Source organism: Hemiscyllium ocellatum, chromosome 18 (assembly GCF_020745735.1).
Source record: "Hemiscyllium ocellatum isolate sHemOce1 chromosome 18, sHemOce1.pat.X.cur, whole genome shotgun sequence".
Taxonomy (NCBI): domain Eukaryota; kingdom Metazoa; phylum Chordata; class Chondrichthyes; order Orectolobiformes; family Hemiscylliidae; genus Hemiscyllium; species Hemiscyllium ocellatum.
Window position 1 is genome coordinate 40,405,745 of NC_083418.1, and position 18,388 is coordinate 40,424,132.

At 47.2% G+C, this 18,388-nt stretch overlaps 1 protein-coding gene across 6 annotated transcripts in view; it reads left to right on the forward strand.

Annotated features, from left to right (window-relative positions):
• LOC132824195 (hepatitis A virus cellular receptor 1-like) overlaps nt 1-18,388 on the forward strand; it is an 80,599-nt gene that overhangs the window by 49,902 nt on the left and 12,309 nt on the right. For 2 of the 6 annotated variants that reach the window (XM_060838485.1, XM_060838486.1), the window contains exons 2-3: nt 2,442-2,487; nt 8,359-8,446. The gene's annotated coding sequence lies outside the window, so the exon portion shown is untranslated. The remainder of the gene's footprint in view (nt 1-2,441; nt 2,488-8,358; nt 8,447-18,388) is intronic. The other 4 variants (XM_060838484.1, XM_060838489.1, XM_060838487.1 and 1 more) reach the window with 3 other exon arrangements.

Here is an 18,388-nt window from a genome sequence, read left to right on the forward strand (position 1 = left end):
ATCCAAAGGATATTTACAAATACATTAAGAACAAAAGGGTAACTAGGGAGATAATAGGGTCCCTCAAAGATCAACAAGGTGGTTTTTGTATGAAGCTGCAGGAGATGTGGGACATACTAAATGAGTATTTTGCGTCAGCGTTTACTGTGGAAAAGGATACGGAAGATATAGAATGTAGGGAAATAGATGGTGACATCTTGAAAAATGCCCATATTGCTGAGGAGGAAGTGCTGGGTGTCTTGAAATGCATAAAAGTGGATAAATCCCAGGACCTGATCAGGTGTAGGGTCAAGATTAGTGTTGCTGGAAAAGCATAGCAGGTCAGGCACCATGCGAGGAGCAGGAAAATCGATGGTTCGGGCAAAAGCCCTTCATCAGGAATGGGAAGTCAATTTTCCTGCTCCTTGGATCCTGTCTGACCTGCTGTGCTTTTCCAGCACCACACTTTTTGACTTTGGTCTCTAGCATTGGCAGTCCTCATGTTTGCCTGATCAGGTGTATCCGAGAACTCTGTGGGAAATAGGGAAGTGATTGCTGGGTGTTTTACTGAGATATTTGTATCATCGATAGTCACACGTGAAGTGCCGGAAGACGAGAGGTTGGCTAAAGTGGTGCCACTGTTGAAGAAAGGTGGTAAGGACAAACCAGGGAACTATAGACCAGTGAGCCTGATGTTGGTGGTGGGCAAGTTGTTGGAGAGAATCCTGAGGGACAGGATGTACATGTATTTGGAAAGCAAAGGACTGATTAGGGATAGCCAACATGGTTTTGTGCGTGGGAAATCATGTCTCAGAAACTTGATTGAGTTTTTTGAAGAAGTAACCAAGAGAATTGATGAGGGCAGAGTGGTAAATGTGACCTATATGGACTTAAGTAAGGCGTTCGACAAGGTTCCCCTTGGGTTAGATCTCACTGAATACAGGAAGAACTAGCCATTTGGATACAGAATTGGCTCAAAGGTAGAAGACAGAGGGTTATGGTGGAGGGTTGCATTTCAGACTGGAGGCCTGTGACCAGTGGAGTGCCACAGGATCAGTGCTGGGTCAATATATTTTTAATCATTTATATAATTGATTTGGATGTGAGCATAAGAGGTATAGTTAGTAAGTTTGCAGATGACACTAAAATTGGGGGTGTAGTGGACAGCGAAGAAGGTTACCTCAGATTACAACGGGATCTTGATCAGATGGGCCAATGGGCTGAGAAGTGGCAGATGGAGTTGAATTTAGAAAAATGTCAGGTGCTGCATTTTGGGAAAGCAAATCAAGGCAGGACTTGTATACTTAATGGTAAGGTCCTAGGGAGTGTTGCTGAATAAAGAGACCTTGGAGTTCAGGTTCATAGCTCCTTGAAAGTGGATTCACAGGTAGATAGGGTAGCGAAGAAGGCGTTTGGTATGCTTTCCTATATTGGTACAGGAGTTGAGAGGTCATGTTGCGGCTATACTGGACATTGGTTAGGGCACTGTTGGAATATTGCGTGCAATTCGGTTTTCCTTCCTATTAGAAAGATGTGTGAAACTTGAAAGGGTTCAGCAAAGATTTACAAGAATGTTGCCAAAGTTGGAGGATTTGAGCTATAGGGAGAGGTTGAATAGGCTAGGGTTGTTTTCCCTGGAGTGTCAGAGGCTGAGGGGTGATCTCATAAAGGTTTATAAAATTATGAGGGGCATGGATAGGATAAATAGACAAAGTCTTTTCTCTGGGGTCGGGGAATCCAGAACTAGAGAGCATAGGTTTAGGGTGAGATGGGAAAGATATAAAAGAGACCGAAGGGGCAACTTTTTCATACAGAGGGTGGTACGGGTAAGGAATGAGCTGCCAGAGGAAGTGGTGGAGGCTAGTACAATTGCAACACTTAAAAAGCATCTGAATGGGTATATGAATAGAAGGGGTTTGGAGGGATATGGGCCGGGTGCTGACAGGTGGGACCAGATTGGGTTGGGATATCTGGTCATCATGAACAAGTTGGACCGAAGGGTCTGTTTCCATGCTGTACATCTCTGTGACTCTACGACTTTCTCAAGGGATATTAAAGATTGAGAAGGTCAGCATTTCTGCCAATGTTACTTGCACCCCACAGACAAAGAAAATAACTTATTAAAAAACAGTAGCATTTGCTAAGTAGTTTCAAATAGGATTTGTTATCAAATTTCAATTTCATGTTAGGAATTTCATTTATAACCATAAAATATTAGAAATCCAAGCTTTTAAAAATTCACCAAATCTCACTTACAGAAAATAGAAGCAACTTCTTTCTATGTTTGGAACCTGGTTAGGCAATATGTTTTCCCTGGGTAAGCAGCATTTTTAGTAGCTGCATCACTAACCTGCAATTCTGTGACCCCCTCCAGTGTCACCAGGATTAATGAGCAACGCAGTATTTATGAACACTTCTAGTTATGAAAACAACTGACTTTTTTTTTCTGTTTGTTTTGAAAGGCAGATGAGAAATTCCTACAGTGTCCTGAAGTCAGTCTGTGAATCCGTGAGTATATTTTGAAATGCTTAAAATGCACTGATCTTGCATTGAATTAATTTCCATGTGTAAGGGACTAATTACTATCAGATGTTCCGCACTACCGTTTTGATAGAGTGCCAGGAAAGCAAACAACCATTTTTGTTCCTTTTTCTGAACACATGTACAAAACTACACAGAGAGAGTGTGAGGCTGGCATACTCAATTTCAACAAGGTAAAAACCATGCAGGTGCTGGAAACCAGATTCTGGAATAGTGGTGCTGAAAGAGCACAGCAGTTCAGGCAGCATCCGTGGAGCAGTAAAATCAACGTTTCGGGCAAATAGGGGATGGGGGGGTGGGTGGGTTGGGGTGTGGGGGTGGTTGGGGGGAGGAAGTTGGGTGGGGGGGTTGGGGTGTGGGGTGGTTGGGGGGAGGGAGTTGGGTGGGGGGGTTGGGGTGTGGGGGGGTTGGTGGGAGGGAGTTGGGTGGGGGGGTTGCAGTGTGCAGGTGGAGGGAGTTGGGGTGTGGGGGGAGGGAGTTGGGTGAGGGGCTTGGGGTGGGGGGGAGGGCTTTGGGTGGCGGGTTGGCGTTGCGGGGGAGGGAGTTGGGTGAGGGGTTGGGGTGTGGGCACGGAGGGAGTTGGGTGGGGGGTTGGGGTGTGAGGGGGTTGGGGAGGGAGTTGGGTGAGGGGTTGGGGTGTGCGGGTGGAGGGAGTTGGGTGGGGGTTGGGGTGTGGGGGGAGGGAGTTGGGTGAGGGGCTTGGGGGGAGGGCTTTGGGTGGGGGGTTGGCATTGTGGGGGAGGGAGTTGGATGAGGGGGTTGGGGTGTGGGGGCGGAGGGAGTTGGGTGGGGGGGTTGGGGTGTGCGGGTGGAGAGAGTTGGGTTGGGGGGAGGGAGTTGGCTGGGGAGGTTGGGGTGTGAGTGGAGGGATTTGGGTGTGGGTTGGGGTGTTTGGGGGGTTGGGGTGTGGGGGGAGAGAGTTTGGTGGAGGGAGTTGGGTGGGGGTGTGGGAGGAGGGAGTTTGCTGGGGGTAGGGTTGTGGGTTGTAGGGAGTTGGGTGGGAGGGTTGGGGTGTGGTTGTGTTGGGTGGGAGAGAGTTGGGTGGGGGGGTAGGGAGTTGGGAGTTTTGGGGTGTGGGGGAGGGAGTTGGTTGGGGAGTTTGGGGTGGAGGGGTTGGGGTGCGGGGTGAAGAGAATTGAGTGGGGGGGTTGGGGTGTGGAGGGGAAGGGAGTTGGCTGGGGGTTGGGGTGTGGGGGAGGGAGTTGGGTGGGGTGTGTTGGGTGGGAGGGAGTTGGGTGGGGGTAGGGAGTTGGGGGGTTTGGAGTGTGGGAGGGAGGGAGTTGGGGTTGGGGTATTGGTGGGGGAGGGAGTTGGGTGGGGGTTGGGGTGGGGTTGTTGGCGGGGGAGGGAGTTGGGTGGGGGTGGAGGGAGTTGGGGGGGTTAGGGCTTGGGGTGGAGGGAGTTGGGTGGTGGGTTGGGATGTGGGGGAGGGACTTGGTTGTGGGATTGAGGTGTGGGGGAAGGAGTTGCGTGGGGGGATTGGGGTGTGGGGGGGAGGGAGTTGGGTGGGGGGATTGGGGTGTGGGGGGGAAGGGAGTTGGTTGGGGAGTTTGGGGTGTGGGGGGGAAGGGAGTTGGGGTTGGGGGGTTTGGGGTGTTGGGGGGTGGGAGATGGGTGGAGGGGTTTGGGGGGTGGGGTGTGAGGGAGGGAGAGTTGGGTGGGGGGTAGGGAGTGGGGGGTTGGGGTGTGGAGGGGAAGGGAGTTGGGTGGGGGGGGGTGGGGTGTTGGGGGGGAGGGAGTTGGGTGGGGGTTGGGGTGGGGGTGTGTTGGGTGGGAGGGAGTTGGGTGGGGGGTAGGGAGTTGGGGGGTTTGGGGTGTGGGAGGGAGGGAGTTGGGGTTGGGGTATTGGTGGGGAAGGGAGTTGGGTGGGGGTTGGGGTGGGGTTGTTGGCGGGGGAGGGAGTTGGGGGGGGTTGGGGTGGGGGTGTCGGCAGGGGTAGGAGTTGGGTGGGGTTGGGGTGTTGGGGGTGGAGGGAGTTGGGTGGGGGGGTGTGGGGTGGTGTGGGGTGTGGGGGAGGGAGTTGGGTGTGGTGTGGGGGGAGGGAGTTGGGTGGGGGGATTGGGGTGTAGGGGGGAGGGAGTTGGGTGGGGGGATTGGGGTGTAGGGGGGAGGGAGTTGGGTGGGGGGATTGGGGTGTAGGGGGGAGGGAGTTGGGTGGGGGGATTGGGGTGTAGGGGGGAGGGAGTTGGGTGGGGGGATTGGGGTGGGGGGGAGGGAGTTGGGTGGGGGGATTGGGGTGTAGGGGGGAGGGAGTTGGGTGGGGGGATTGGGGTGTAGGGGGAGGGAGTTGGGTGGGGTGGGGTGTTGGGTGGGATTGTGTGGGGGGAGGGTGTTGGGGGGGGAGTTGGGTGGGGGGATTGGGGTTGTGGGGAGGGAGTTGAGTTGGGTTGGGTGGTTGGGGGGGGGGAGGAGGGGTGGAGAGGGAGGGGGTGTGTGGTTGGGGGGGGTTTGGGGGAGGGAGTTGGGGTGGGGGGGTGTGGGGGTTGGAGTTGGTGGGGAGTTGGGTGGGGGGGTTGGGGGAGGGAGTTTGGTGGGGGTTGGGGGGGAGTGAGTTGGGTGGGGGGGTGTGGGGGGGGGAGTTGGGTGGGGGGGATTGGGGTGTGGGGGGGGAGGGAGTTGGGGTGGGGGGAGTTGGGTGTGTGGGGGTGAGGGAGTGGGGTGGGGGGGTGGGGTGTGGGGGGGGGGAGTGGGTGGGGGGGAGGGAGTTGGGTGGGGGGGGTGGGGTGTGGGGGGGAGGGAGTTGGGTGGGGGGATTGGGGTGTGGGGGGGAGGGAGTTGGGTGGGGGGATTGGGGTGTGGGGGGGAGGGAGTTGGGTGGGGGGATTGGGGTGTGGGGGGAGGGAGTTGGGTGGGGGGATTGGTGTGTGGGGGGGGAGGGAGTTGGGTGGGGGGATTGGGGTGTGGGGGGGAGGGGTTGGGTGTGGGGGTGAGGGAGTTGGGTGGGGGGATTGGGGTTGTGGGGGGGAGGGAGTTGGGTGGGGGGATTGGGGTGTAGGGGGGAGGGAGTTGGGTGGGGGGGTTTGGGGTGTGGGGGGAGGGAGTTGGGTGGGGGGTTTGGGGTGTGGGGGGAGGGAGTTGGGTGGGGGGATTCGGATGTAGGGGGAGGGAGTTGGGTGGGGGGATTCGGATGTAGGGGGAGGGAGTTGGGTGGGGGGATTCGGATGTAGGGGGAGGGAGTTGGGTGGGGGGATTCGGATGTAGGGGAGGGAGTTGGGTGGGGGGATTCGGGTGTAGGGGAGGGAGTTGGGTGGGGGGATTCGGGTGTAGGGGAGGGAGTTGGGTGGGTGGGAGGGTTGCGGTGATGGTGGGGAGGGAGTTGGGTGGGGGGTTTGGTGTGTCGGGAGAGGGAATTGGGTGGGGGGTTGGTGGGGTGTGGGGGGGAGGGAGTTGGGTGGGGATGTGTGGGTGTGGTGGGAGGAAGTTGGGTGAGGAGTGTGGGGGTAGGAAGTTAGGTGAGGGGGTTGGAGTGTGGGGGAAGGGAATTGGGTGGGGGGGTTTGGTGGGGTTTGGGGTATGAGGGGTAGGGAGTTGGGTGGGGTGGGTTGGGGCTTGGGGGGAGGGAGTTGAGTCGGGGGGTTGGGATGTGGAGGGTTGGAGTTGGGTGGAGGAGTTGGGATGTGGGGGCGGAGGGAGTTGTGTGGGGGGAGTTGGGATGTAGTCGGGGAGGGAGTTGGGTGGGGGGTTTGGGTGTGGGGGGAGTTGGGAGGTTGGAGTGTTGGGAGGGAGTTGGATGAGAGGTTGGGTTGTTGGTGGGAGGGGGTTGGGTCGGGGTTGGGGGTGTTGGGATGTTGTGGGGAGGGGTTTGGGTGTGGGGTGAAGGGAATTGGGTTGGAGGGTTGGGGTGTGGTGGAGGAAGGGAGTTGGGTGGGCGGTTGGAGTGTGGGAGGTAGGGAGTTGGGTGGGGGTGTTGGGATTTGGGGGGAGAGAGTTGATTGGGGGTTGGGGTGTGGGGATGAGAGAGTTGGTTGGGGAGTTGGGGGGAGGGGGTGGAGAGGGAGTTGTGGTTGGGGGGGTTGGGGGAGGGAGTTGGGGTGGGGGGGTGCGGGGATGGAGTTGGTGGGGAGTTGGGTGGGGGTTTGGGCAGGAGGGAGTTTGGTGAGGGTTTGGGGGGGAGTGAGTTGGGTGGGGGCGTGGGGGGGGGGAGTTCGGTTGGGGCTGGGGGGAGTTGGGTGGGTGGGGGGAATGGTGGGGTTGGCGATGTCTGCTTGCTTCTGGCAAAAAGAAGCTGACCAAACCTCCAGGGCCAAACCACTGGAGCACTGAGCAGTGCCCATCCACTCCAACTGCAGAACCAGGGACTATACTCAGACATAGTCGAAGGAAGAGGGACAAGAAAACTAATTGAGCACTTTGGTTAGCCTGTGTGACAATGACTTGTAATTGATTGGGAACCTTTGTACATGTATGTGTTTTAACCGTACATCTGGTTGTTATTGGCTGTGTGTCAGCCTGAAAGGCTTTGCTGCACAATCTGACATCACGTCATGGCCACAGACGACATTCCATGAATGGAGGTCTGCTTTGAGCAATGCATCAAGGAACAATGAGTGTACACACTGTGCTGATATCTTAGGCCCCCTTCGTGCAACTTCACTACTGTTTTGTAGCCTCTTGTGTCTAAACGCGTGGCCTCCCAGCAGTATCTGTGATGGGGAGGCGCAGCACAGATGGGGGGCAATGCTTCAGCATGGCCAGGGAACAGGGACTCCTCAGATCTGTGTCACATCCAGTGTGTGACCTTGTGTGCAATGTTCTTTTCTTTTAAAAGTCCTTTTGGTGGGTGCTGCAGCCCCTCCCTCACAGCTTGAGTCACTTACCACACGCACTCTGAGTGTAGTTGAAGTCATTTTTCCCCATTTGATTTCCAGCATCATGGAAGGCGACGCCAAGAGCTGTTTGGTCAATGGTTTACAGCTCTGTCTGAACATGTCGCTGAACCCCCAGATATCCACATTCGCTTCATGGCAGCCCATCTCTTACACCCTGCAGGCTCCACACCTCCCCAATTCCCTCCACCTACCCACCTTCTCCACCCTCCCTCCAGCATTTGAGGTGACCATACCAGGAGAGGGCACATACTGTCCCTCACTGGGGTTCGCTTATGCGGAGAGACTGAGTAAACTGGGGTCATATTCATTGGAATTTAGAAGACTGAGGAGGGATCTTATAGAAACAAATAAAATTATGAAGGGAATAGATAAGATAGAAGTACTGGGCTGTATTTTACTTCAGGCTGTACAAATCCACAAAAATGACAACATAATCTTAAGGATTAAGACTACTTCATTGTTGCACTACTGCAATATACTTTGTAGGGATAGAAGCATTTTAGTATAAAAATGTCACTACTTCCCTAATCTGTAAATATTCTGATGAAAAACTAGTAAGCATTCCTTAATTTTAGAAAAAGTAACCACAAATTTGAAACCAAAACTGGATAATCCCCTTCACCAATATAACTTGTTTTTTTTTTGTTGCCTTTCCTTGCCAGCTTGCTAAGTGCCTTCAAGTTCCTCAATCAATGATTATTCTCCACAGTTATTAAGCTGGTCTTTTGCACAAGGCAATATAATTGAACATAAAAACAAGTGCTGGAGATCACAGTGGGTCAGGAAACGTCCATGGAGATAAAGGAGCTGAAGTGAAATGTGGAGGGGTAGCATTTATACAATAATAGTGGGGAGGGGGGAGGTGCTGGAGTGCTGGGTGGGGGGGGGGGGGGGGTGGAGGTGGGAAGTGGGGTGGAGGGAAGGTGTTGACAGTTGATCACTTAATCCTTGCTTTCTCTCCATGGATGCTGCCTGATCCACTGTAATCTGCAGCCTTTTTTGTTTTCAGTTCAGATTCCATCATCTGCAATAATTTGCTCCTACAATTGAACCTAATTCTGTTTGAGCTGATGTCCATCTAAGGAAACTTACAGTAGGTATGTGATAATTCTCTCTCTCCTTTATTTGGTTCCACTCCCAACCCTCAATCCCACCACACATCAGGGTGCTACTGAGGCTAGTTTAAACATTACCTTGCCTGTGCAATGACTGAAATTAGTAATGCTGTATTTAAAAAAGAATAATTTTCAAGATGGGTATTCAGTCTGGTTCTCTGGTTTTCTTAAATTAACTTGTAATGTTGTTGCAAAATGTATAAGTGATAAAATGAATAAGTCTATTCCTACACTTCTATCCCTATTTATCTGGTAGCTGGGTACATTAGGTACTCCCAAAACTAAACTCCTGTTTTTCTTCCCCCTCAGCTGCTAAAGCAACTGCTGCAGTTATCCTGTGCTCTACAGTAGATGCCAAGCAGTTTCTGAGAATGAATCTGTATTCTGCTACTTTTTAACAGCGCGATTGTTGCTTCTTCACATCCTGTTACTGTGCAAACTGTAAAGTCGTAAATAAATGAAAGGAATTAGATTAATAAATTCCCAAGACATCAAATGAGAATGTAATTCTTAAATTCATTGCTTGAAACTGAACTATTTTCTACAGTGTAGTTTTAATTTCCTTAGCGATTTTAATGACCGTCAAGGAATAGCCCTTTCTTCACTCTGGAGAACTGATTGTTAACCTGCTCTGTGTTAGTCAGTTAAAGATGTGTATCAGGGAAGGAATGTGTGTAGGTATTGAAATCTAAGCCAGCTCAGGTGAACAACCTGGCACATTTACTCTGGTTCTCTCTCCACTGATGCTGTATGACCTGCTGTGTATTTCCAGCTTTTTTCTGTTCTAATTTCAAAATACCAACATTTGGCAGTGCTTTGCTTTTACTATTCGGTTTAATTGATAGAGAAAGTAAACTAAAAAATCAAGTAATTAACAGATTATCTCGATGATTTGTTATACATTTCAGTTAGGCTCCATAATTGTTAAGAACCAAATACACATTTTTTTAAATGAAATTTGATCTTGCATCATAAATCAATATGCTAAATGAACAGGGTCTTCTATTATCTGAATACAAATGCAGTATGTTCTCACTGTGATGCTCTTTATAGTATAGTTTTGTAGTTCTTATGATTTAGAATCAAGTTACATAGCTGCTGCTCTTGTTCTCTAGGGTATGCACTATAGAGGCCACATTCACGTTACATAAGATTATTGTTTGCACTTTTCTGCACTATTGCTATGACTACAAGGATGTTTGCTATGTGCAAATACGTAGCTTGGATTTATCGGTGTAACAGTATAGGTGACAAAAAATGGAAAGGGTAGTATCAAACTGCAAATAAATATAGTGCCAAGATTAGATATCAGGTGATAAAATCAAAATTAGTACCGTTTGCTTTGGTTTTTGATCTCCTTTTGATTTTGGTGCTGTTGTGCCATAGCAGTAATGTTACTGTACTAGTAATCCACAGTGCCAAGCCAATACTGTATTCTGATACACATGGGTTTGAATTCTATTGTGATAGTCAGTAGAATTTTAATTCAATAAAATATGGAATTTAAAAAGCTCTACTGAAGAGCATGGGCAGAAAATTCCCAAAGTTTGGCTAAATGTCAATTTAGGGGGGTTTCATGTGAGTTTCTGTGAGTTTCAGCAGGTTTTCTCACATAATTTTAAGCTGCTTCCCTCATTAGGTATGCTTCATGCCTGTAGCATACTAACATGCGCTCGCCAATGTTGAGAGGGTCTCTCAGGAATCCTGCAGCGGGGGCTATATTTAAAGACAAGGTCTACACCAGTTTAAAAGCTGTAAGCCAGCAATCTGACTTAATGGTTTCAGCAAATTAAGAATTACTCACGAGCTCTAATTAGAGACAGGTTGTGCCTCCCACAATCAAGCGTTGCTGACACGAATCTAGATGCCGTGATGGAGTGGAATGCCATCCACTTTCCCTGGAGTAACATTAGTTGCTCTGAAGGCTTCCAGGAGTTTGTAATATTAACTTCTATAAAATAACACAAAGTGAGGAAAGAACAAACTAATTAACTGTAGTTTAAATAATACAAGGAATGCTGGCATCAGCACATTTTCAGTCAAAGATCAATGAGTTCATCCAACTCACTTCATTTGATGGTGGTTGCAAAATAAATCCGGTAAAGGTGGTTGTGGCCATTGTTAATGTGCTGAAGGATAGTGAAGGTGATGAACCTTCTGATCAATGCTGTCAATTTCTTAATCAGTGAAATGCTGTGACTCTCTCAGACCCTCATTGACCATCAGTTACTACCCTCGTTGCCTGCTCCAGTGTTCCAGAGCAAAGGATTATACAACACACTGTATGAGCATGGGAACCTCATCTTGAGGAGACATCCCATGGCCTTCAGTGGCCAAGGTAGAGGAGACTGTTATATTGCTTTTGTATTGGGCTTCATATTGTGGTGCTCTCACCACAAACCGTTCACAATCTGTAGTGCCCTGTATGTTGCATCTGGAAATTGTGAGCAGATGACACTGGTGTCCCAAGACATCGTTATTCGGTTGAGTCCCATAGGACATTTCATCAATGAGTAAATACTGTGGGCAGTGTTCCCCCTAAGCTGCATGACCACTCTGAGGTTCCACACAAACACTGACTGGCTTGCTGATACATTGACTTCCAGTTTCAGAAATCACTGTCACGTGACCTTGGATGTCCGCACTGCAAAAGAAGGGTTACAGGGACTTTTGATTATGATCCTCCTGCATTTTCTAGTCATTGTGAAGAGACTTCTTCCTGGAAAATCTGCATATGAAGGCTGCTCTCCATTGGCTGCAAGTTACTGTTGCTCCTGGGGGCTTCCACATGTATTCCTCATCATTCATTGTTGACGCTTGTAATGCAGTGACTACAGAGACAACAACTGGTTTCTCTGCCTGGTTCTATTAACTTGAGCGTATGTGGGGAATATCGGAGACTAAGCTGCTCCTCAATAGTGTGATCACTCAGTAATCATAACACACCCAGATGATAGCAAACGATCAGTCTTCAAAACTCGGAACATGGAGGCCTCCAACAAGAAAGGCAGTGAGATGCCTCTTGGAGGGTCTTTTGTAAAGGAAATCTGATTCAGATGTATGCTGTATAAGCATGTGGCAAGGATACAGTGCAGGTTGCAAATATTTTAGAAATAAAGACAACTTCACCTTCACACGCATGCCTGCACATTATCCGTGATAGATAGCATTGCATGTAAGAGTGTGTTGTGAAGTACTTACAGTTCAGTGTGGGAGAAAGTCAGCCCTAGCCCCTTGTGCAGCCAGAATGCCTAGATAGATCCCCATCCTTCAGAAGTCGAGCTCCAGAGACAAATTAAAAATAATCCACCCACTCCTACTCTATGGCAGCTACTTTATTAGTTTCTCTCTCATGCTCTCTCTCTCTCTCTGTCTCGATTTGTCTGTCTTTCTCTCTCTCTCTGTGAAGCATTTGCATTGACCATGCAAAGATCCAGCAGACGACCCATCTCAGCCTCCTCCTATGATCATCCACGTGGTGTCAAGGCATTGGATACTGCATAAGCTATGGTCCTGAAAAACTTAGTCAATGGAATGGAAGACTCACCTGGACCAAGGAAGATGGGTGTGATTGTTGGAGACCAATCATCTCAGTCCAGGGACATCACTGCGGGAGTTCCTCAGGGCAGTGTCCTCGTCCCGACCATCTTCAGCTGCTTTACCAATGACCTTCCCTCCAACTTAAGGTCAGAAGTGGAATGTTTGCCAATTTTGCAATGTTCAGCATTATTCATGACTCCTCAGATATTGAAGTAACTGCAGTAACTCATTTGGCACCTTTGACAGCATCTTCCAAACCTATGAGCTACACAGCCCAGAAGCATAAGGCCAGCAGATGCATGCGAACACCACCACCACCTGCATATTCCCCTCCACGCCACATACCATTTGGACTTAGAACATTCTGACTTACCTTTCCTTCTCTGAATCAATATCCTGGCACTTCCTTCCTAACAGTACTCTGGAGGCCTATAAAGGATGTCAGTGGTTCAGGAAGGCAACTAACCACAACCTTTTCTAGGGCCACTGGAGATAGGCAATAAATCCTGGCCCAGCCAGCAATGTCTACATAAAGTTGTAGACATTGCATGTCTCATGTAAATGTTAAACTTTGAATAATTTTCTATAATTCTTTCATTTTGGTTGTTCCTTTTAAATGTATCTGAACACAAGTGTACTCGGGTATTCCAAAACAATTAGATTTTAAGTTGACAAGAAATAGAGAAGTCAATCAGAAATTCTTTCATTTCAAAAAAATCATTATTTGGATGTGGCATAATTGACATAAATTATCCTTTTCTTATTTGGCATAGGGCTGTGTTCTTGAAGCACTATTAGCTTAGTAGAACACAGGACAGTTTAGAGTCAAACACACTGGGCAACAGTGGACTGGGAGGTGGATGGGACATTTAGGACAGAAACGTTTGAGATGGAGCGCCCAGCACTGTCTTGACCCAAATTGTCTCCCCCCACATTCCCTTAATTGCTGGCTGGGAAGGGCCAAAGTCAAATTTCATGTCTGCAGACAATTAAAACCTCTAAGGGACTAATTGAGAGCCTCAGTCCACCATTACTCATCTTTAACCAGTAATGGGAAGCGGAGGTCATATCCTAGCTCACATCAAGGCCTGCCTAACTCACTGACAAAACTGACCAACTTCACTCTGTTCTGAAGTTCGAGGAATGATACCTCTACCAGGCCTACTGCAGGACCACTTCTTCCAAGGGCATTGAAAAGCTGTTAGCTGTTTGCTCGTTGTGTTAGCCATGGTTTAATTGGTAGCACTGTCATCTGAGTTAGAAGTCTGTTTCTTCAAGTTACACACCAAGACTTAAATGCAAAAAATTAATGCTGCCGTACTGAGGGACTGCTACACTATTGAACCTGCCGTCAGGTGAGATGTTGAACTAAGGTCCTCCTCTGCATTCTCTCACAGGTACGTGTAATAGATCTTTTGAAGGGAGTTATCCCATGTGTTGTGGCCAACATTTATTCTGCAATTAATATCACCAAAATCTATTTGGTTATTATCACATGGCTGTTTGTGGGAGCTTGCTGTTCACAAATTTTCTGCTGTTTACAACAATACCTGTACTTCAAAACTTCATTGTCCCCAACACACGTCGACGCATCCGATGATTTAGGAAGATGCTAATGTGAATATCTAATTCACAGACCCTGCATTCCAGTTAGAATGTAATTTTTAAAATTTTAGTAATTCAAGTATAATTGTAGAAAATGGGATAAATAGAATTAGATGACAAGGAACCCTACGGAAGGATAAGATCAGAAACAACAAGTGGGCTTGCTGAGCTGGAGACATGATGTCTATGCTGATCATAGAAACAATAGAATAGTAATTTATTGTGACTTGTATTTTTTATACCAAAAATACAATGAAAAGTGTTTAACTTGCCCTCTGGCATAGTCTGGAGAAATTTCATTGTTTTGAGTGTTAAAAGCATTTGTTAAAAGCATTCATTTAATTTTGGAAGTCTGTAAAGCCCACCAGATCAAAAAAAATTGTAAGCAAGGAATATTTAACCTAAAGTCAGATGAAGAGTATTTTGGAGCAGGCTACGTTATTATGGGATGGGTAGAACTTAAGAAAATTTTCTATTTTCTGTTTATCTCTGTTTGCCAGGACAGGAGTTAGGAAATAGTGCTTCACACAGCAGAAATGCTTCTACAGTGTAACACAACGCTAATTGGGTTCAATTCCTACATCAACTAAGGTTACTCTGAAGGATTCCCTTTCACAAACTCTTCCCTTGCCTGAGATATGGTGACTCACAAGTAAAATGACCACCAGTTGTCTGTCTGAAGAGAGTAGCCCTGCCATCTGGTAAGGCTATGGTGATGTTACCTTTTACCTTTATTAGTGGATTCCAGCCAGTTTAGGCTCACTGCGTGGTGACCTATATTGTGGAACATGGTTAAGGCTAAAAGTTACCCCTGTGAGCCTTTGATGTTTTCAGTGAAGCTGAGAATGAGGTGGAGTAAGCCCACAAGTTGTATTTACTTGATGCAGCTGAAAAAGAATAGAGCTGTGACAAATTCAGCAGCTGCTAGGTAAAACTAGCTGTTTGATAAAACCTGATATTGTGTTTAACATTAGTTATCCAGGAGAAATCCCATGAGTTCTGGGGAAGGCTGTCTTGGGAGAAACTAAATTACAAGATGCAAACATTCATTGAGACAATCTGAGTTGAGGCTTTTCCAAAATTAGATCATTAAGTGAAGAGCTATAAGCCCTTGTAAGGGAGACAAGAATGCTAATGAGATTTGGTGACCTGCAGTGCCACCAGCATGTGGGTGGGTTCTATCTAGATGACTTTGGTCATTTCATGTGCAATCTGTTGGGATTTTTGACCACATTTTTAATGTTAACTCATATTTACTACATGTTAATCCTGAATGTTACCATCTAGGCTTTATATATAGCGTGCATGGTTTAAAACGACTGTCTTACTATTGCTTAAGTTTGTTTTCTTTGAGTTTGTACAGCATTTTTGCTGTTTAAATTCACTGCTGGACTTTTGCCACTAAAATGTTCTAAACCTTGGGTTCATCCACAAGTTCTTTTTTTTAAAAGGTAATGGTTTATTAAGCCAAATTAGAATAAAGCTTCAGCTTGTCCAGTATTCCCCATAATTGGGACCATAACAGCATATCGATGTACATTTTCAAAGCAAGTTAATGAGTGGCTGCCAATAGATTCATGGTCATTTTTACTGAATAAAGTTTTTATTTCCAGATTTTTAATCCAAAGTTAAATTTCTCAAACTTATTGGAATTCATTTTATCCTCTATGGTACTAATTCAGTAACAAAACTTCCAAAATGTCATATCCAGACTAAAGATATTGCCTCCACAGCAATGAGATAATGTCTGCAAGATTAACATTCAGTTTGAACTTCAGTACTACTGTCTGCAAGTCCGGAAGACTCCCTAACCACCATTCTGATCTGTAAATTGTATGTATGTGTTTTATAGTGTTTGATCTATAAAGCAGTGATTTAGAGTTTTGAGGTTGCTTGAAACTCAAACCTGACGACCTACCACTTTTAATAGTTGTGTCAATCCTCAATCAACCTGCCTCAGTACACTGCATCAAAGAAATGGTTGTTTACTCCTGCAGAATGGGTAACACTAATTTAATTGACAGTGATTTTATTTCATGGCATTGTCTCTTCTGGTAAAGATTACTCCTGGACTTGCAGATCATCTGCTAAAGCTATACATGTACAGTAACCGGGCATATTGAGGTTGTTGGGGGTGGTGAAGTAATGAAGACTTTTTGTTTTGATACTACAACTGGAAAATAGTTTAAATCACCTCATTCTATCAATATAGCAGCATTTTCTTTGTGTTAAGCTGCTAATGGCATATTAAGTACTCTAGAATCTCCTGACATGTTTGTGCTGTCTTTAGCAGTCGCTTTCTAGTTTAATAGCACTGAACGGCCATACTGATGATAGATGATCACAATGCCATGAAGTGAAAGCTGGTTTGAGAGATTTTATTATGTTAGTTAGGTCAGTAACTTCTTTTCATAATCAGCAACAAATTGCAGTTGTGGCCAGTTTTTTGGAAGAGTTCTCACTGCAAGCCCAGTAAGATTGACCAAACTTGGCTGATGAAGCATCTACTCCCCACCGCCCACTACCAACCCCCTCCGAGCTCCCACCCCACACTCACCTTTCCCACTCATCTACCCTGTGGTATCCCTCTTGCCTGGTTCTGTCCTTGTTTTAGAACATTGAACAGTACAGTGCAGAACAGGCCCTTCGGCCCTCGATGTTGCACCGACCTGTGAACTATTCTCAGCTCGTCCCCCTACACTATCCAATAATCACCCATGTGCTTATCTAAGGATTGTTTAAATGTCCCTAATGTAGCTGAGTTGACCACATTAACAGGTAGGGCATTCCACGCCCTTACCACTCTCTGTGTAAAGAACCTGTCTCTGACATCTGTCTTAAATCTATCACCCCTCAATTTGTAGTTATGCCCTCTCGTATAAGCTGACGTCATCATCCTAGGAAAAAGTCTTTCACTGTCTACCCGATCTAATCCTCTGATCATCTTGTATGTCTCTATCAAATCCCCCCTTTGCTGCCATCTTTCCAGTGAGAATAGACCCAAGTCTCTCAGCCTTTCCTCGTAAGACCTACCCTCCAGATCAGGCAACATCCTGGTAAATTTCCTCTGCACCTTTTCCAATGCTTCCACATCCTTCCTGTAATGGGGCAACCAGAATTGTACACAAGTGTGGCCGCACCAGCTTTATTTACAGCTGCAGCATGATATTGCGGTTCTGGAACTCAATCCCTCTACAAATGAAACCTAACACACCGTATGCCTTCTTAACAGTAGTATCCATCTGGGTGGCAACTTTTAGGGATCTATGCACATGAACTCCAAGGTCCATCTGCACATCCACACTATCAAGAATCTTTCCATTGACCCAGTACTCTGCCTTCCTGTTATTCTTCCCAAAGTGAATCACCTCACATTTACCTGCATTGAACTCCGTTTGCCACCTCTCAGCCCAATTCTGCAGTTTACCCAAGTCCCCCTGCAACCTGTAACATTCTTCCAAACTGTCCACTACTCCACCGACTTTAGTGTCATCTGCAAAATTACTAATATACCCACCTATGCCTGTGTCTAAGTCATTTATAAAAATGACAAACAGCAGTGGTCCCAAAACAGATCCTTGTGGCACACCACTAGTAACTGGACTCCAGACTGAATATTTTCCATCAACCACCACTTGTTGCCTTCTTTCAGAAAGCCAGTTTCTAATCCAAACTGCTAAATCACCCTCAATTCCATGCCTCTGCATTTTAGCCATCAGCCTATCATTTGGAACCTTATCAAAGGCTTTACTGAAGCCCATGTATACAACGTCAACTGCCCTACCCTTATCTACATGCTTGGTCACCTTCTCAAAAACCTCAATGAGGTTTGTGAGACACGACCTGCCCTTGATGAAAGCATGTTGACTATCTGAAATCAAATTGTTGCTTGCAAGATGATTATAAATCTTATCTCTTATAATCCTTTCCAAAACCTTTCCTACAACAGAAGTAAGGCTCACTAGTCTATAATTACCTGGGTCATCTCTGCTACCCTTCTTGAACAAGGGCACAACATTTGCAATCGTCCAATCCTCAGGTACTAAACCTGTAGACAATGACGACTCAAATATCAAAGCCAAAGGTTCTGCTATCTCCTCCCTGGCTTCCCAGAGAATCCTCAGATAAATCCCATCCGGCCCAGGGGACTTGTCTACTTTCACTCCTTCCAGAATTGATAACACCTGTAGCCCGTGACCTTCTCATAACAACTCAGCAGATAGCAGAAATGCATTAAAAGACCAGCATCCTTCATGCCCATACAATTTTTACGAGGCTTTTGTGCACCCATACAAGAACTGGCATTCCAAAGCTGCCCTTCTCAATGATGGATGTTCAGAGCAAAGATGTCAGAGCAGGGGAAGATGGTGCCACAATTTTCCTGCAAGACCTGGAAGTCCTGGTGGAGGGGCTGGTACAGTGGAGGACCATCCTCCTCCCAGAATAGGAATGCACCAGAGGTTGTCATTGCAGAGAAGCTGCCGTTAGTGTTGCAGGAAGGTCACTGAACTTCAGAGCTCTGCCAGGACAAATGTCACTGTCTTCTCTCTGCTCCCTCACACTCATTCAATCTCTACTACTATACCCACCTCCTGCCAAGGCTCATATTCTACCACTCCCATGATTGTCTCTGTAAACCTTCCCTTTCTTGATGTCACCCATCCCTTCCCCAAATATCACATACCACTAACCTGGCATGACCTCTGTCCTCTTGGCTCGCTCCCTCAATGCATCACTACCTTTCACTCACCTGCAATAGTATTAACAGCTATGCCACCC